This window comes from Gossypium raimondii, chromosome 4 (assembly GCF_025698545.1).
Source record: "Gossypium raimondii isolate GPD5lz chromosome 4, ASM2569854v1, whole genome shotgun sequence".
NCBI classification, from domain to species: domain Eukaryota; kingdom Viridiplantae; phylum Streptophyta; class Magnoliopsida; order Malvales; family Malvaceae; genus Gossypium; species Gossypium raimondii.
The window spans coordinates 7956189-7966794 of NC_068568.1; positions in this window are offsets into that span (position 1 = coordinate 7956189).

Consider the following 10606-nt stretch of genomic DNA (forward strand, 5'->3'; position numbering starts at 1 on the left):
TTTTTATTTCTATATCTACAGATAACCCACTAGGTTAGGAGGCGACACGACATTCGAAGGGTCTCGGCTCAAATTTGTTTTTTCTTTATAAATCATGTCAGATTCATTTTTAGATATTTTGTTATTCAGAGACTGAATTGTTTTATTTTTGAATTGTGGTATGGAACATAGGATTTGAGTTTTTATAGCATGCACAAAATTTAATTTGATTTTAGGATATTGAAATATGGATATTAATTAATTATGCACAAACTTCGATTTTTATTAAAATATAAATAGATATCATTTTTCGCTGCTAGGTTATAATTAAATTGTGAGTAATAAACAAATTAGAAATTAGTTGAGTTTTCAAAGGTAATCACTGTTAAATTTAATCGGGTTTTTGTTAATTCATGAGTTTTTTTTTCTGAAAGTAGGCTAAGTTTTCTTCTAAAATAAACAAATTTTTTAAAATTACTATTTTATAAACTTCGATAGCTTAGTAGGCCATTTCGGTGGCTAATGTAGTCTTCCGAATTCAGGCCTAACGTTTAGGTCGGATTGGAGAGGTTACAGGAAAATTACAGACATGTCCTTCCGTAATTAAAATGAGTTATATTATCCAATGGCACTTTAGTTATTTATTTAAAAGACCAATAAAAACATGCATATAATGGGATTTAAACTTGAACTAGTTGCATTAGTAAAACCTTTTGTAACACCTCATACCCGATCTGATCGTCGGGTCTGAGCTAAGGATGTCAAATTAGTTGTCGAAGAAACAACGATCATTTACAATTAAAATTATACTATTAGATAATTAAATTAAACTAAAACATGTATTTAATACGAATTACAATCATTTCTGGGTCTTACACAAATTTATGAAAGTCATAAAGCTAATAGAGGTAGAAATATGACCTAATTATAAAGAATTCAAAATATAGGGTTGACATCATGATGTCATCCTTTTCAAGTTGTGACGTCGCCAAATATTTTGTTACGTTACGGCGTCAAACCACTTAACGCCGTGATGTCGCTTATTGTGTTGGCCTCGTCGAAACGACGAGGTTTCTCGTCTCATTATAACATTATAAGTCATTTCTCGTTGCGACGACGTTTGTACAACGTTGCAATGTCACATACTGTTTTTGCAATTGCTATTGAAAATCAATCTGCAATTTCTTTCCAAACATTCTCTATACACATTCATCTCATAGGCAGACAATTTACATATCCTTCAAATATCAATTCAAGCATATTAATACATGATTCATCAATATGCCTATGCCTTAAAACCAATAAGCTATCTATCTAACACATTTCATTCAAAATATATATACATATATGTTATCCTCAAATACCATTTACAAAGGCATCTTTTATACTTTACAAAACCATACAATAAATTCACATACTAACTTTGCATTTATATGATTAAATCTAATGCCAAACATTAAAATTCAACATCATTAAATATAACAAAACACCAAAATGACTTTGCTAGGTACATGCCATTTATTAGCAAAAAAGGTTCACAAACATTGTTGAGTCTGGGATTTTGATTGAATGCTAAAGTCGATGCTCAAGATTTCGATTTGTACCTAACCTGCGCATGAAAAGAAAAATCATATGCTAAGCGATAAAGCTCAGTGGTATTTCTATAATTCAAAACAAATTAACACATGACATAGTCAATTGCATACCAAAATTTCAATGCTTAATGAATTACATAAATACCTACTTATAACAAATAATCATGCAACCTTTCATTACCAAGTGAAATGATTCATCCCAAACCTTATTGAATTGACTTTTTGACTCGTTATTCATTTTATGTAATCTTTTACATACCTCGACATTTAATGTCATATATAAGTGCTTGTAAATCAACTTAGTAGCATATAATCAATTCCAATCATCATTCAACCAATTCGCAACATATATGTATAATATTATTTCCCTATTAACCTGACTCGGACTCGAACGGATACATAGATCCAACCAACACACCAATTTGGCACCTAATGCCTCATCAAAAAAAATCTGAAGTAAACAAATTGCGCCCAACACTCATCAGTATAACTGATTGCATACAATATTGCGGACTCTTTCATGCGGATTGCTAGATGCAAACTCTTATATGCAGATTCATACATGCAAAAGAAGAAGATTCATGGATATGGTAGACTCATACATGTAGATTTATTGAAGATGATTCATAGATATGGAAAACTCATACATGCAAATTCATAGAAGAAACTTCATGGATAAAGTAGATTCAAACAGGCGGATTCATAGAAGAAACTTTATGAACATAGCAAATTCATAAAAGAACTTCATGATCATAGTGAATTCATACATGCAGACTTTTTCGTGGACTTTGTATGGTGAAATCTCACATATAAATTTGACATAAAACTTAAAGAACAAGTCTGACGGGCTTTCATAACTTACATATGCCATAACCACATACTTGCTTAAACACATGAGGCTTAAAGCCTTAGACTTCGTAGAGTCTTTTACTTACATAGAACCCTTCCAAGGTTTTCATATACTTGTGCGTATATATCTCCGTATAGTCCAACCGAACCTCCATAAAGTCGAATACCATGCATATATATTCTCTATACAATCTGCTTGAACCTCCGTAAATCCAAAAATCACATGGCACAGAGTGCACAACGTGAAATTTTATTATCTTTTATCTGCCAAAACATCCCTCCGTACTCCGCATATCATTCATATTTATGACAGGTATATAACAAGCATTCAACTGATCATTCTATTAATAACACAATATAGATCATGCCAAACATATCATCTAGCAGATCATTTCAATGATAACTTCTTCAGTAATTATTTTACTAGTGAAAGTTTAACAAAACAACGAACTAAAACTTACAATTAAACATGCATCTATAAATCATCACTTTGCTTACTTCACCCGTACAACAAACAACCCATAATAATTCAACTCACAATCAGCAGAACATGAAGTCAAACACAACACAGTAACACAAAACTTATATATAAAACAACCACAAAGAGTTCGAGTTTAGAAACTCACCAACAAAATACCTGGTGTTGACACAACTTACACCTGCTTAGCCTTCCCTTTATCACTTGAGCTGCTTCTTTTTTGGTTAGCTAAGTATATCAGCCTTATAAATATCAAAACGAAGACGTACGTAGGTAAGAAAACCTTAATTCATATTCATGCAGAGGAGTTATAAATGTTAGCTACGACTTAAATCATCACAATTCAAAATAAATTATGCTGAATCCTCATACTTTCATTCCTTTTTCTTAAATTGAAAGGTACGTAAGAGTTAGAAAGATTATCAGATTTCTAAGTTCTCAATTATTTATACTAACACTCTAAATTATTCCCTTTATGCAAATCGCTTCTTAATTTCCTTTCTTATAGAATGAACCAGAGAAAAAGATGAAAGAAAGAAAATGAATTCCAAAATGAAAAAATCCTCCCATTATATAATCTTTCAACCACTGCTTCCCTTCATCCCAAGTATGCCAGTACTATTAATACCCTTAATCATAATGTTTCCCCTAAAAGAAAACCCCTAGTTCTAATGTAACGTGACTAAACCTAATTTCTAATTATTTACCAATCAGACTGCAAGATTCTCATAATTACACTAGGATCCACTTAAACAGAAAATTTTCTAATTAAATACTTGTAATCTCCGTTATACCAAACCTTTAACATTTTCGGATGTAACATTCGTACTATACTGCTTGATGGTAAATACTCATTCCTCATTGCTTGCGAATTGTTGACCTACGAACAACTCTTTTGATTTGGAATCTGCTGCCAACCTGTTAAAAGGTATTATATCAGGGTATTTAGAGAACTCAGATGCATGTGTAGCATTAGAATTTATACTCGACATGTGGGCCCCAAGGTCATTGTGTATTACAATGTCGCGATTTGAGTTCTCGAGCGAAAGGGCGTATACATTATCAGCACCGCCTTCATCGTTGATATCATTTGAGACCTCATTAAGATCAAGGTTACTAAAATCTTCACCTTGATGATCAAAACCACCATTATTATCGGGTCTTTATTCACCATCTACATCGATACTAATCACCAATGGATGTATCTGTGAAGGGGAACCCGAATTAGAATTTTTATACATAGTCGGAGCATTGTGTGAATTCCCGACCTATGTCGATGTCACTCCATAATCGCATTGTTCTACCTACCCAATATTCAGATCAAAGTCAAACTCATGTACAGACAATCGCCTATCAACAGACACTCTTGGCACCTCTGTATATGAGTCTTGAACTCCATATTGTTGATTTAATGGAGTGAAATTTTGAACCGACTCAACATCTGCTAACTCAACAAACAACTCAATTGGTTCAACATTCTCGGGTGAGTCTCCAGATCATCATTATCTACAAGTTAAATCTCCCTATATTTGCACGAAATTTGACAAAACTAGAAATTTGTAGAATAACCTAGACATCCATCCTCCCCCCACAATATCAAACAATTTTCGCACTAATCTTTTGTTTCATATCTTCGACTTTGACATTGTTGTTAAACCTCATTCCTATTTGATGGCAATATGCAAATATACAGCCAACTGTTGTTTGTAAAAATACCCTATCAAAATGAACATATACGAAAAATTTGGTTATTCATCTTTGATACTAAATCTGTAAAATAAATTTTTAAAAAAATTAGTAAACAATTCATACCATTTTATAGCAGCAAAAATACTTTTTATCAAACAATATAGTTTCCATCTCATATTACTAATTATCAATCTAAAATAAAATAACATAAAAGCAGTTACAAACTAACCTTATAAACTCGAACTTGATTTTTGAAGTTCAAAATAAATAATAAAATATATTGATCTTCAATTTTTATTTAAGAGCTCTTTTTTTCTTTCCTGGTTTATTAAACCATTTTTTTCTCTCCCGTATTGCTAAATAAAAAATTATCTTTTTTTCCTATTATATCCCTTTTTGCTAAACACAATTTTCTCTCTCTTTTCTCCCCTTTTAAATAGATGGAAACAATATTTTGGCTCGAGGATAAAGGTTTTTATAAGGGAGCAATGTCGTGTGACAGTGTCGTGAGACCCAAGTTTTCAAATCAATGATGCCTGACATGTCGGCGGCGCCATATGATTTTAACTACTTTTTCTTTTTCACTTTAGTTTTTTTTCTAACAACCAAATTTTTTTAATATTCAAGCGATGTAACCTGACACACTAACGACACCAATATTTTTTTTTTGTTTCAGCTTTATTTTACTGCCCTTATTTAAAAAAATCAAGTGGCACCACTTAGCACATCGGCAACACCAATAAAAAAAATATATTTTTTTTGTTTTTTCTCCCACTGTATATATCCGTATTTTCACGAGTATGTTTGGAAATACATAGTGGTTTCGCCTGACATAGTGGCAACATCAATAAATTTTTTATTTTTTTAAAACGTCATGATTGTGCGATGATTGGAGAAAAAGTGGGTTGGTGCCACCAATGTGTCAGGTAGCACCGCATGACACTATAACAAACACCTCATTTTTGTAATTAACTTGCCCCCACTCCATTATTTCATTTATTTTATTTTAAAATTATTAGAAATTTTACTTAAATGTTTAAAATAATTAAAATATATTAAAAGACACTACAATTTTTAATTAAAAATGTATAAAATTTAAAACTATTAGCATGATATTTTCAAATTATTTTAAACTATTTATATTTATAATTTTTTCAATAAAATGTTCTTTTCAAAAAGCTAATTTAAATTTTAAAAGATATATATAATGTGTTTAAAACATTAGACAAATAATTATATTTGAAATAAAATTTAAGCATTTTATATATTATTTATATAAACATTTTGATTTAAAAAAAATTAAAACCAATATCTATTTAAAACATCATTATAAAAATAAAAAATTGATTAAATATTATTTTGATTGATACATATAATCAACCCATGCATCGAATGAGTATCCAAACTAGTTTGAATCTAAAACGTTATTTTTGTTTGTCATAACCAGGGTATCCATCATTGATAGCAGCGATTAATCCCCTCATCGCAAGTGCTCTCCGAAGAGATAAATGACTAGCCATGAAATGTGCTTCATTCTCAAAAGTAGGGATTGAATTCACAATCACACAGTTAATGAGTGAAGTGACCAAACATCACACCATACCTCATAATTAAAACAATATTATCTTCAACTTGTTAACTTTAATTACCGTTTCAATGAATAAATATATTTTATCTTAAATTTTTGTTCACCCACATAATTTAATGTGCTATAATCTAACTAATATAATAACTTGAAGATTTTTTTAACAAACCACAAATTTTAGATATTTATATATTTTAATAATTTCCATAAAATCTTATAAAAGAAACCACTTTAAAACATGATACCGCTACTCCTAGAGATGTTATTTTTCTAATTTTAGAAATTAGATTATAAATAAGACAAATAATCAGATAATATTAAAACAAGGGTTTCTATTTTTATTTTATTTTTTAAGAAAACAAGGCTTTCTAATTAAAAACATCACAAATGATTTGAACATGGGAAACTGCAATGCATGCGGCGTACCACATGAATGATCAGCGGATCACTACCTTGACTAATTTCAGGCTTATTATTAATTATTCTTTCTATATATATATAATACCCTAGCTGTACGTTAATCAAAAAATGCATGAACTTCATAGAATATTAGCTTTTAATCTTTCCTTTGTTCATAAACTATTTATTGATGAATGCATGCATGCATGCATGTTCTCGTTGAATAATTTATATTAATTAAGGCTGACCAAACATGCAAATATAATTCCATTCATATTTCACAAACGATGACTTTTCCTCAGCCTGTTAATTAAAGGGATATCATTATAGTGTACAAAATGGATACATTCAGACTTAACATCCAACATCATTCATAAAAATAAATCTAAATATTCAAATTAGTAAGAACGTTTGATTTGATCCAATTCTTATAACTTATTAACTCAGTTATTAATATAAAAATCAATGTGTATGATTAGATTAATATTAAAATTTCGAATATACATTTGAAGATTTATTCTTATATATATATATCCATATAGTTCATTGAATCATGGCGAAATTGATGTTGAGAACAAAATGTGAGAGATAATTAATTTAATTAACTTAAAAAGTGCCGAATTTGTCTCCGTGCTTTTTTCACGCTCCCCATGCACCAATTTTTAAGGGGGGAAATACTGCTACAAATAATTATACAGCAATGTTTCTTCTCAACAACAACAAAAGATATGATACAATAATGCTCCATTTTCAAGTTCAAATTTCATTTCCGTCTAATTCTGCTATCAAATTTTTATACTCCTCACTCTTTCTAATCTTAAAACTTTGTTTGGTTTAATTAAGTTGTTTATATTAACGCACCACATACTCAAATTTAAGGAAAACCATTAACAAAGTCAATTAAATTTTAAATCTTAAATAAATAAAAAGATAAATTCATAAAATAAACATAAATGAGCTAAATTTCCAAAGCCCAGAAAATGTAGGAATTGAGTGAACAATTAAACCTTTTAATTTTGGTATGTTAGGGAAAAAAAGTTAGAATGTACATAGAAATGCAGGAACATGGGGTAGGGGGAGCAAAACAAAGATTCAATTCGAAAAAAATTATTTTCTTTTTCAAATTTTGAGTTAATTAAATCGAGTTATCCGGGTTTTTCAGATAAATAATTCAAGTTTTGGGTTTGAGTCGAGTTGAATTTCTCAATTCAAATAACTCGAATAATAGATTGGTGTAAATACCCATTTGATCCTTGTCAATTTTATACAAATTAATTACTTAGCTAATGTGATCTACTTTATTAATTCTAGATATATAATATTAATGAGGGATGAACATAACAGGGTTTGAATTCGTGTGATTAAAAAGTTGGATAACTTTTATTATTACTCAAATAAATCTATAATATAATGACATCCACACTTTAAGTAAGAAGAAATTATATTTGTTTGAAGTCAAAATTTGATATTATAAGCTGGAAAAAGACCTATCTTATTTTTCATGTCCTTAATACTATGTTCTTTTCTTGCTTTGTACTAAGAATTTATCACTCAACTGATAATGTTTCATATAAAAGTATGGGTTAGGATCTCTTTAAAGTCAAATATTCTTTTTTTTTTAGTGGTGAGGAATATGTATTTAGTTAAACTATTATTTTAATTTGGGCAATTTATCATTAAAAGCCTATTTTTTTTTAAATTTACTGAAATGAACCCAGTATTTTATTATTTACCGGAATGGGCCCTTTTCTCCTAAATCGCGTCCACGTCAGCGCGATGTCAGGGGACGTGCAAGGAAATCGCGGCCACGTAAGCGCGCTTTACTGACATGGCAACAAATCGCGTCCTCTAAAGTGCGATTTGTGTCCACGTCAACAAAGCGTGCTGACGTGGACGCGATTTGCCCCGCGCGTGAACAATGTAACGGTCAATTTTTTGACCGTTGGCCCCCCCAACGGTCCAAAAAAAAACTATAAATACCCCTCACCCCCTTTTTTTTTCAGGACCTACTGTAAATTATTTTTCTAGGACCTACTGTAGCTAAAGCGCGTCCACGAGGGCGCGATTTCACAAATTCTTCTCAAATAGCATGCTGCTTGCAGCGTTGTTTTATACTATTTGCTCAGAAACGTCAACTCAAAATTATTTTTTCAGGACCTACTGTAGCAAAAGCGCGTCCACGTGGGCGCGACTTCACAAATTCCTCTTATAAAGCATCTTGCTTGAAGCGTTTTTTTAAACTATTTGCTCAAAAACGTTAACTCGAAATTATTTCTTCCAGGACCAACTGTAGCAAAAGCGCATCCACGAGGGTGCGATTTCACAAATTCTTCTCATAAAGCATCTTGCTTGAAGCGTTTTTTAAACTATTTGCTCATAAACGTCAAGTCGAAATTATTTTTCCAGGACCTACTGTAGCAAAAGCGCGTACACGTGGGTGTGACTTCAAAAATCCTTCTGATAAATCATCCTGCTTTGATTTTATCTTAAAAACCCATAAACACGAAACGTAATCCAATTTTGAATAAATTTTAATTAATTTAATTACGAAATCCTAAACACTAATCCCTTATTTGTTTACTTTTTTCTCCAAAAACCCTAAAAACCCTAAGGTGGGAAACACGACGAAATCGCGTCCCTAGGGGCACGTTACGTGCCAGGAAATAGTTCACTGACGTGGACACAAATCGTGCTTCAGAGGACGCGATTTGTTGCCATGTCAGCAAAGCGCGCTGACGTGGACGCGATTTCCTGGCACGTCCCTTGACATCGCGCTGATGTGGACGCGATTTAGGGGAAAATGGCCCATTTCGATAAATTTTAAAAAAATAGCTTTTTTTGATATTTTTCCCTTTTAATTTACCTTTTTTTTTAAAATTTTCCCAATTAAATTTAGTAACTTGGATACCGTAAGAAATTTTATAAGTAGTGTAGATAAATATATATTCCTTAATAATTGAAATAAGATGTGTTTTGTATAAAAAAAATAACAGGTTTTTATCCTCAATTTTCATCCAACCTAAATTTGAAATAAATAAATAATTTTGAGATACTTTTAGTTTTATTTTTTTATTTTCAAGAAATATTTTTATTTTAAAATGGAAAATAAATTTTGTTAAATGAAAATTTATTTTAAAAATAACAATATGAAAACACGCTTAAGACCTCTTTTCTTATAATAAAAATATAATAAATAAAGTGTTTTAATATATATAGATAGATAGATAGATGAACTTTAAAATTAAAATTTCTATTTTTCTAAAAAATACAAAGCTTTTCAACTTTTTGTTTTCTATTTTCACTTTTTTAAAAATCAATTTTAATTGTTTAACTAAATATGTTTTTTTAATATTTTTAAAATTTCAAGACAATTTCTATTTTACCAAACTAAACATACCCATTAAATTTTCAATATAAATATTAAAGAAATGGTGATGAAATTAAGCGCACATAACGTCTAAAAACGTTGGCTACTATGGCTTTGCTTCTCTCCTAATTGCCTAATTCAATTAATTAAATTTCTTTATACATTAAGTAGTATGTTTGTATTTGTTAATTCTTAATCTATGAATTAACCATCTTTGGAATACCTATTCTTCTGCCACATCTACTGCATGGTTCATTAACGACAATTTTCACTTTTTCTTCAAGTTGTTTTCTCCGTCTTTTTTTCATTCATTGTCAAATAAAAGATTCAATCTAAAAAGTGATATTAAATGTGGAATTTGTAATTCTTTTTCTTGATTTATTATATATATTTTTTAAAATTTCTTCAATCAGTATTATGAATAAATAAGCTGTTAATATCTGTTTCAATTTAAATCTCAGTCTTTGCAACTTAAGTTGCTTAATGATCTATTTGACGAGTCTCATTCGTCTAGTTTCTTAGTGCAGGATTGCAAGGAGCCAATGACATGATTGGTGAAGGTTAGATTATTGACATTAGACATATTTTCACAGAGGATAATAGGGTGTGCATGTTATCTCACTAATCTTGCTTGAGATCAGGAAGTTGACTTGTTATTATTGTCG